This window comes from Adiantum capillus-veneris, chromosome 6 (assembly GCF_014529385.1).
Source record: "Adiantum capillus-veneris isolate H3 chromosome 6, ASM1452938v2, whole genome shotgun sequence".
NCBI lineage: Eukaryota > Viridiplantae > Streptophyta > Polypodiopsida > Polypodiales > Pteridaceae > Adiantum > Adiantum capillus-veneris.
The window spans coordinates 46,766,514-46,776,430 of record NC_140936.1 but is presented as its reverse complement, the minus strand read 5'-3'; the positions used below and the strand labels follow the sequence as shown (position 1 = coordinate 46,776,430).

Sequence of the window (9,917 nt, the reverse complement as noted above, 5' to 3'; positions counted from 1 at the left end):
ATGTGAAGGGTGTGCGGATTCGCCATCCTTTTGTGATGCCTAAGTACTAAGCCGTTATACCCCCTCCCTCTCTCTCTCTCTCTCTCTCTCTCTCTCTCTCTCTCACTTGATCTCATTCCCTTTCCTTTTCATCATTACTCCCAAGCATCCATCTCTCTTGGATGAAAACTTTGTTATGGTGGTGTGTTGTTTGCGTCCTAGCCGCTGAAGCTAGGTGGTCCCCCCTGTTTGCTTTACCATGACAGGCTCGAGGCGCGCCATTCGGTCCCCGGTGTTTTAGAGGCCGTCGGGGTTCGGGGTTCGCTTTGCTCCCGTTAGTGCTTCCAAAGGCAGATGAATAGACCAAGTGCGCACCCTTGTGGCAACCGTTCTTAGGGCATTCCAAGCCCTTTCCAAGGCTTTCCAAAAACTTTTATCAAGGCCTTCTTAGTGCATGCCCCACTAAGTCCATGTAGCATAGATTTTTTGAAGCATGGTTGTCTCTTGTGTTTTGGTTTTGCAACTGTAATTTATCTGGGTATTGATAAGCCTTTATAAGGGCTTGAGATGCTCCAAAATGGGCTACCACAAGGGCGTGCATTTTCCCCTTCCATATACTCATGGAAGACCCAAATGCGCGCCCTTGTGGCAGCCCATTTTGGGGCCTCCCAAGCCCATTAGTAGGCATATCAATAACTTCCCCATGATTTAATGCAAGTTGGTTGGCCAACATGCTTTCCAACCCAGCATGCATCAAAAACATCATGATTCACTAAGCACGGGTGCTTCTCATAAACACATTGGAAGCCAAACATATAACAAATTCAAAAGCTTGCAAGTAAGAGACAGTCATAGACACCAAAACGTAGATTCATTAAGGAAATCAACGCTTTACATGATATCCGGGTTTTGCTTTAGGATCTTTCAAATTACAATTTTCTGGCGCTTGGCCTCTTGGGGTGGCTCCCTGTTAAGCAAAGTGGTTGTAATTTCTTGGGTGTCATTAACCCCTACAACTTGGTTCATGCCGACATGGGCGATGAGGCACCCGCAAAAGTTGACGCCGAAAGTGGGTATTGCAAAATCTTTCTTTATAAGCACTACAAGGTTGGACGATTGGGCAAGGGTTGTTAAACACAATGCCTTGGAGAGTGAACGGAGGGCTGTAGCGTCCATTGGGGGAGTAGTCGGCATGCAAAAACACCACGTCACCAGTCGGAAGTGTGCCGAGGTAGTGAGCAAGTGCCGCTTGAGGTCCGAACGGCGTCCTCCTCCCCCCTGACCATTGTGCCCAAGTGTCAACCTCCAAAACATCCTACAAAACATAGGATTTGTGAGAAATATGGCAAAAAATTAGGTATAACATTAACAAAATCATTTGTAACAATCAAATTTAAGTGAACATCTATACCTCTTGTCTACGATCCTCCTCATTAGCATCCGGGTGCAAGTAAAGATCCACACTTGACTTCCCCTTTGGATCAAGCAAAACAGGTGTTGTAGCAGGTGATGGTGAATCCACTCTTGTGCATTTAGCCAAACACATGGCTTGCACGGCCACAAACTCCTCCTCAGAGACCTTGGCCTGCTCGGCCGCTGCCACCTCAGCTTGTGCGATCGCCACTGTGTCCACCACGGTATTCCCCATGGGCAGTAGGAGATCATCGTCATGGGAGGTGGTGGTATCAACCTCAAACTTTCCATGGGCATCGAGAATGGTGAAACACTTATCCATGAAAAGCTCAAAGGATTTCTCCAGATCATGCAAAAACACAAATTCCTCCCCACCCACTACAATGGAGGAGAAACAGGTAATCTCTACCTCAGGGATGGCATCCCGAGTGATGGTTCCTTCTGGCAGCCCCGAGGACGAACCGACGGATGGAGAGGCCTCCAAGAGGCCTTGAATCCCTACAGGGTAGGTCAAGGCAAGCGTCCTCTCCTCTGCGGATGTGTTAATGGGAGCGGGCTTGGGGTCCTTCATATCAGCCAGGACCCCGTCGATCTGAAAGTGTGGTAGCACTACATCAGGGCCTGCTGGGCACTCGTGAAGGAGGAAGATCATTATGTCCTGGACAGAGAAAAATGTGTTTTTGATCTTCCCCTTACGCATTGCTCGCACATCATCATCTTGAAGCCGCACATATTGTCCAGCGGGTTGTGCTATGGTGGCAAAGCATGCAAGCCGCTGATGAAATGGCATGTCCCCTTTGTAGATGTGGTGCAGAAATCCCTCAGGGACCCATTGCCCTTGCCGGTTTGGTAACTCAACAATGAATCTCCCCATGTACGTGGAAATGTATGAAATGATGTGCTCAAGAGATTGAGAGTAGAGGGTCAAGGTGGTTTCCAAATCGGGTTGGGTTGTGAAAAATGCATGAAGCTCAGGGCGATTTGCATGCCCAGCCTCACTAAGGAATGCATCTAAAGCACTAGTTGCAGCCATGCTTTCTCTTTGTGTAACTGGGTATGCTAGGTCTCTCTGTAATGCTGGGATGAAAATGGTAAAATGAGGAGGTGGTCCCCCTTTTATAGACATATTCCATCTCAAAAAAATAAAAAATATGCGTTTTAAAAATAAAATTACACAATACCTTAAAACTCAAGTACAAAATATCCAATATATAAAAGAGTAAAGTTACAAGCCAATTCACTTAGACAAGATGACTTCGTCTGTAGCCCAATCTTTGCAAACAAGCATAGTGGCCTCCATCCTCCTTCCAATCTACACAATCAAAAAATGGGCAATCAAGATACAAATACCCAAAAAAATTAAGAAAAGGTAGCTAATCAAGCACAAAGCAGACCTTGCGTTGTTCCAGTTTGAAACTTGCATTGCCGACATCCTCGAATCCCATTATGACAAAATGTTCCCGAAGATTGGCAAGAGTCCAATGCGGGTTCACTGCAACCACCTCCACCCCATTATTGGGCATGCGGACACGAATTTCAAAGGATTGAACCTCTTCGGCCGTCAGTTGCAAGGGTATATATTTGCCACGTTTATACATCCACCTTTCGTAGCTAACCCGTGCATACAAGGTGCACCTTGCCTTCAAATATCGAAGGCAAAGCTGTGTGGGGGACACATTGCACTTGTAACGGTCACCATCATGCAAACCGTCAACATAGCCCCAATTGACACCTAGAATGGTGTCCATTGCATCTACGTCAACTTCTTTGCAAACAAACATTGTCGGTGTTTCCACAATCGGCATAGAGAGCGGAATGCATGCACAAACAAATGGATGGGACAATGCCAACTGAGACCCACAGATCTGGTTGCCTTACCAAACTTTAGGGACCCTTGGAAATCTTGCAACACCTTACGCTTGAAAGAAAGCAAGGCCAAATGGTCTGGAGTTGGCCATTCTGCACTCTGCAAAGACGGTGTCTCCATGGCTTCTAACCTACCATAGCCTTGGCTTGACATCGGTATCACATACTTGTGAGAGTACATGAATATTCGTTGCTCGGTAAGTTTTTTTGACGAGACACTATGAAACATAAGCTCCCCAATGTGAGCATGCACAACCATGAACGTGCCTGAGAGGCACTCAAGCGGTTGCTCCTCAACTAAGCTGGATGAAAAAACATCTTTACAAATGTCATTAGTCAAACAAAATGATCGCATGCACGTTAAACATGATATATGCATGGGATAGCTAAACCATGAGGACTTACAATGAGGTGCAAATTGAGTTGAAGCTCTCTGCAGGTGGATCTCAGCTGCACTATACACATGTTGCACGATGGCCACCATTCCGGATTTGGTTTCTTTGAATGCCGATAGTCTTCTCTTCCAATGGCGTTCCAATACATCTCGATATCGTACGCGATGAGGTCCAGCACTGGACAGTTGCATGTATACCCATGAACCTTTCCTGAATACCTGTGGGATCCATCTCCCCTCTAAATTTTCTGTGTTGTGCAACACAATCTCTTGTATCTCTGGTTTGGGCCGTCTATGCGTGTTAGCGGTGGACATGCTTGGGAAGTTGGGCTTAGGAAGGGATTGGGAATGGGTGGAAGGAAGGTGAGGGAGAGAAGTGGGCAAGGCTGTGGGGGCTATTGTGTGTGGGTACTGTGGAGAGAGAGAATGAGGAGCTGAGGGGAGGGTGAGGTGAGCTTCCTATTGTGGCTATGGTGGCTTTGACAATAGAGATAGAGAAAGAGGGGAGGAGTGAGAGGTAGAGAGGATAGTGGTGAGTTGTGGGCTATGGGGTGTAGGACTGTAGAGGGTTGATGGAGGTGTGAGAGAAGAGGGAGCTATGGAGAGAGGAAGAGAGTGGTGGAAAGCTTTTGGCTATGGCTGTCTTGACTGTAGAGAGAGAATGGGAGGAGGGAGAAGAGGGAGAGTGTGGGAGAGAAAAGTAGTGATAGAGGGAGATAAAAGTGTATTTTGGGGAGGGAATTTGACTTTTTGAAGTTAGTATATGTTTTGGAACAGTTTTGGAGGCAAATGAGTCACTTTTGACACTTTTAAAAAAATTTCATTTTTTAAGGTTTTTAAACCTGCGCATTTTTTCTTTTGGGGGGGTCCCTCCCTCTTTTATGACACCTCTTTCCCCCTTTTATCTCCCCCCCCACAGCCTCCCTCCCCCCACTTTCTAAGAACCAAGCATTGAAGAGGGAGACAATTAAGTTGCACCCCTACCATTCCTCCCCCTCTATGTGATATCCCAAGAGCCCTCTCATTGGTTCTCCCTTAAGCCTTCACTAATCAAAAAGGTCCAAGGAGAGTCCATATTTTTCCTAATGGCTGCGGATGAGTATAGGCGTGACCTGCAAGCATCTTTTAAAAAATATTAAGGAGGCTATATCCATCTCTCAACTAAGGCAAAAAGCTTCTTTTGACAAGCACAGAAGGGTATTAACATTCAAAGAAAATGATTGGCTCTTACTTAAGTCTCCTAAGGCTCGGTTGAGGCAGGGCAAAAATCCTATGGGCTATCAAAAGTATTATGCTAAACTAGCAAAAAGATACTATGGTCCTTTTCAAATTTTGAATCCAATCAATGAGGTGTCTTATCAACTCAAGTTACCCAACCATTGGCTCATACACAATGCTTTTCATGTGAGCCTACTTAAGCCCTACAAAGGAGAGCCTCCAAATGAACCAATTATTGAAGACCCTCCCAAAATCGAAGACCAAGAAGATATGCTACAACCCGAAGCTATTCTTTGGCATGAAGACAAGGGACTAAGACATGGTAAGATTATCCGGCAGTATCTTATTAAGTTCAAAAATTATCCTTTTGAAGATGCTAGATGGATGCAAGGAATCTAGCTTAAGGATAGCATGAACCTTGTCAACGCTTCAAATGCTACATTAGAGTAAGCAAATGTACATGTTTCTTTTAAATGATCAATGTTTTTGTCTTATAAGACTAATTCTCTCTGTATTGTGCACAAATTTAAGTAGTATGCATACTAAGAATCATGTTTGTGATGACGACGTCTCTCAAACACCATGTATAAATTGTCACTCTACTTGGGAGGTTGAAATGGACTAAAGAGAAGACATGCTTACGGCAACTATGTCTCCCAAGCACCAAATGGATTAGTCATCCATCTTGGAATAATGTCGTAGGGTAAAAAGGGATCCTCTACCCGCTAAGACAAATTGACTAATGACTATGTATTTATCTCTTTTACCTCATAGACGAGGATGACTATGATTTCAAGAGAGAGTAATGTCATAAAATCTAATATCTAACCAACCCAAAATGATATTCTCATATTAAACTGATCATTTAATGTGGGATAATAAACAAGAACAAGGGTTAGAATATAGACATGTGCTTATGAATCTATCTCAACACGGGGCCAATGGTAAAGGGGTCCAAATGAGAGATGGTTTTTCAAAGAGCAATGCTACCTAATGGAGCTTAAAAGACCTTAAGGTTAGCTTCATTAAAGACCTCCAAAAGTTAGTGTTGAAAATTCCTTTGACCTTACGCAAGTTGGGTCTAACCTCAAGGTGGGAATCGTACCCAAGCATGAGGTGCTAAGACGCTTAAAGTGGTTGTGGGAACCTTGCCCAAAGCTTGAGGTGATTTTTATGCTTAAATGACTAAGGTTTTTGAAATGTTAAGTTCTCAAGAGGCATGAACATCCATGCTTGATTGACTAAGACTTGAAGTATTAAATTCAAAATAAATGACTTAAGATGCATAAAAGACACATGCTTTCTTGCTTGAATAAGTCCTTGCAGTATTCCATTCAATCAAATGACTTAATAAGCATAAAAGACACATGCTCAAATGATCCTCCACATGTGGCCCTCATGATGTGCTTGAATGCTATTGGTTAGGTTTTAAAGGGGTCCAATGAGAATTTAAATACATAAAAATAAAAAATTCATTCCTTCTTTTTATGTATTTAAATTCTCATTAGACCCCTTTAAAACCAATGAGAATTTAAATACATAAAAAAAGAGGGGAGAGAGAGAGAGAGAGAGAGAGAGAGAGAGAGGTGGACCAAGCATGAGAGGGGGGATATACTCTCCCACACACACACACATTCTCTCATTGTGTGCAGTGCAAAATGCAAGAGCTCCATCTCCTTCTCCAAGTTTGTTGAGAAGTAGAGAGCCTACACCAGCACTCTTGGCTATGGAATGCAAATCCAACCAAGAGCCATGCTTTGATGCTTAAGCTTTCCATCGTCTTCATCTTCATTACTATGCTATTATTCTATGCTAAGCAAGAAGAGTGATGATAAGTGAGGAACTATTTCTTTCTCCTATGGAATGTTTATTCTTCCTCTTCCCTATCCTCATTCCCTGCTAGCTCTCTCCACCTTCGAAGGTGTTTGAGGCCTTGGGACTGAGGCTTGGGATAGTTAATGCTTTTTGCAAATTTTATGTTAATCCCATGATGCATGAAGCTTTTCATCTTCATAGCATCACCAAGGTCACAAGGAACACAAAGATTGTATTGTAACAAAGTCTCTCTTGATGGGAGAATGTATAATACAAATGCCTTTTGGAGGGGGGACCGTCTCCAAGTAAATCCGGTCCTCATATATTGTCATGTTCTCTAATACTTTCTCTCTTGCAAAAGTATTGTTCATTCCAAGTTAATTAAGTACTATGTTTATGTTGCTATCATCCATTAAGTTCACCCTCCAAGTTCTCAAAGTAATCTCACAAAAATGCTCACTCTAATTCTCTTAATTCCTACCCACCTTGAGAGTGGCAAGCGAAACAATCCCTCAACCCTACCTAACACTTTTGATGTTTCTCTCTATCTAAACGGTGCCCATAGAATGGGCTATGACATTGTATTGGTCTACGACCAGCTGATGATTAAAGTGATGATTTTGATTTTTTTCTTCTATCTAGTTGCCAATATAAATTATATAATTCATCAAATTAGCATATATAGTATACAGAAAGCTGCCATCTCTTCTCCCCTAAACCAACAAGGTTATGCTAATTAGCATACTGTTTATGCCAGTTGGCATAAATAGTATGCTAATTAGCATTCCACTCACAACATAGGATACTAATCAGCATGCACAGTATACAAAAAGCTGTCATCTCTTCTTCTTGAAAACCAGCAAAGTTATGCTAATTAGCATATTGTTTATGCTAACTAGCATATATAAGTTTATGCTAATCAACATAAACAATATTCTAATTAGTATTAGCATACACAGTATACAAGAAGCTGCCATCTCTTCTCCTTGAAAACCAGCAAAAGGTATGCTAATTAGAACATTGTTTATGCTAACTAGCATAAACAGTATGCTAATTAGCATACCATTTATGCTAACTAGCATACCCACAGAACACAATTAGCATACCTTATTATTATCATAATGTGCAAGCCACTGGCCTTCTTTCTACACATCTTTCCAAACCCTGATGCCTTTCTTATAATCTGGGTGTGCCTTCTTTTACAGTTTCCATTTATATTTGTGGGCTACCTGCCCAAACCATATGGAGTCCTACTGTAAAAAGCATAAATTGTAAGACACCAAAGGAGGCGAACTTTGAGCTTGTTTGATCACCTCTCTAGAGTTATACATTTTCTTGATAAGCTCAGATCCTCTATGTTTAATGAGACAGGTTGTACAAATGATCTCTCTTAAACTGAGACCCCTCTGTGATATACACCAAAGCCATGTATACACAAAGCACACAAGAGACACAAGAGATAGAAGATACCCAAGTTTTTGATAAAACTGCATTATCTCCGAGCAAGAAGTATATTGAAGATGCAGTGATTACAACTTAAAAGCTGAAGGGCATGCTATTATAGATTGCTTCATAGTTCAAGGGAGTGACACCCTCTTGTTGTAACCAGCCACGGTGTAGCATGCAACAGTGTTGCATGAACAACATGTCATGAACCTTGTCATCTGATATGATGAAGTGGATGGTTTTGACTACCTTAGTTGCCGTGCGGTAGTACATTATGTGTACAAAAATGGTTACTTGACTAGAATGCCAACGCATTGACTGAATCTGATTTTGTTGCTTGAAGGCATAATTCTCTACAAAATCCACAACTGACACAATGACATTGTCCGAAAACCGAAGAAGGAGGTCCTTGAATTGTTGTCCTTTCCATCAAGCCACATAGTTATGAGTGATAAAAAGCTCCAACTTGGTCTTCACGAGTTGAAGAAACTCCCAGCACTGCATTTCTTTGTGCAAAAGATCTTTTATTTTCTTACTATTTTCCTGCTTGTCTTAAGCGTGTACATATGAAATACTTTCACATTAATACTATTACATGGCATTCCCATCAAGCATTCCCTTCTATGGAAAACTGCATCTGCAGGCTTTGGCTAGAGAACAGACTCCCACATATGTGTGACACCTTTGAACGTGTGATGTGAAGCCAAGCAACCCTTGCTAATGTTCTCACCTGGGACACAAATACTGCATATACAGCTACAACCTGCTCTATGTAGCCCAAAAGCACGAGAGCGCATGTGGTTCAGTGTGTCCTTCAAAAAGGAAATTTGCACATGGTATTCGTAATAGCATGTGTATCCATCCTTCATCCGCCTACAAAAGAATGGCTTCAATATCTCAACCATTCTCATGCCAATCTTTCGATCTAGATGTTTTTCCTTGTATCTACAAAGAACTCAACCTACAACATCCAAATGATGATCACTATTCAGATTTCTAACTACAACATCCAGCATTTTCATGAAAAAAATTCATAGTGTTAAATAGCACAATCAACATCCTAATGTGCATGCAAAAGCGTTTCTTAACTAGCATAAAGAGTGCTAGTTAGCATATATCTTGTGTTTACCACGTAACTTTGTATGCTAGGTAGAGCACAAGGCATGCTAACTAGCACAAACCATATGCTAACTAGCATACTCATTAGGACACCCATCATGCTGTTGAGAAAACTAGGTGTTAACTAGCAAAAATTATGTTAATTAGCATACATCTTGTGCTGACTAGCTAAATCTATATGGTAGGTAGAACACAAGGCATGCTAACTAGCATACTTGATATGCTAAACCGCATACTCCATATGCTAACTAGCATACCCAGCCCAGTTGCTAGTTCTAACTAGCATAACCCTTGTCTTAAATAGTATACCCATCATGCTAGTGAGCATACTAGTTGTTAAGTAGCATAAGTGGTGTTAACTTGCATACTTTTTGTGTTGACCAACTAACTCTGCATGCTATTTAGAACTCAAGGCCTGGTAACTAGCATACTCCATATGCTACCTAGCAAACTCCATGTGATAACTAGCATAATCACTGTCTAGACAGTGTACTTAAATTCAATTGATCATACTAGGTATGTAACTATCATACTAGGTATGTTAACTAGCATACCAGGTATGCTAATGAGCATACATATTGTGTTAACCAACTAGCTCTGTATGCTATTTAGGACCCAAGGCATGCTAACTAGTACAGTCCATATGCTAAACTAGCATTGTCCCTAT

At 41.9% G+C, this 9,917-nt stretch overlaps 1 pseudogene; it reads right to left on the bottom strand.

Moving 5' to 3' along the window:
• Positions 1 to 870: 870 nt before the first annotated feature.
• Positions 871 to 3,884, bottom strand: LOC147455458 (uncharacterized; annotated as a pseudogene).
• Positions 3,885 to 9,917: the final 6,033 nt, after the last annotated feature.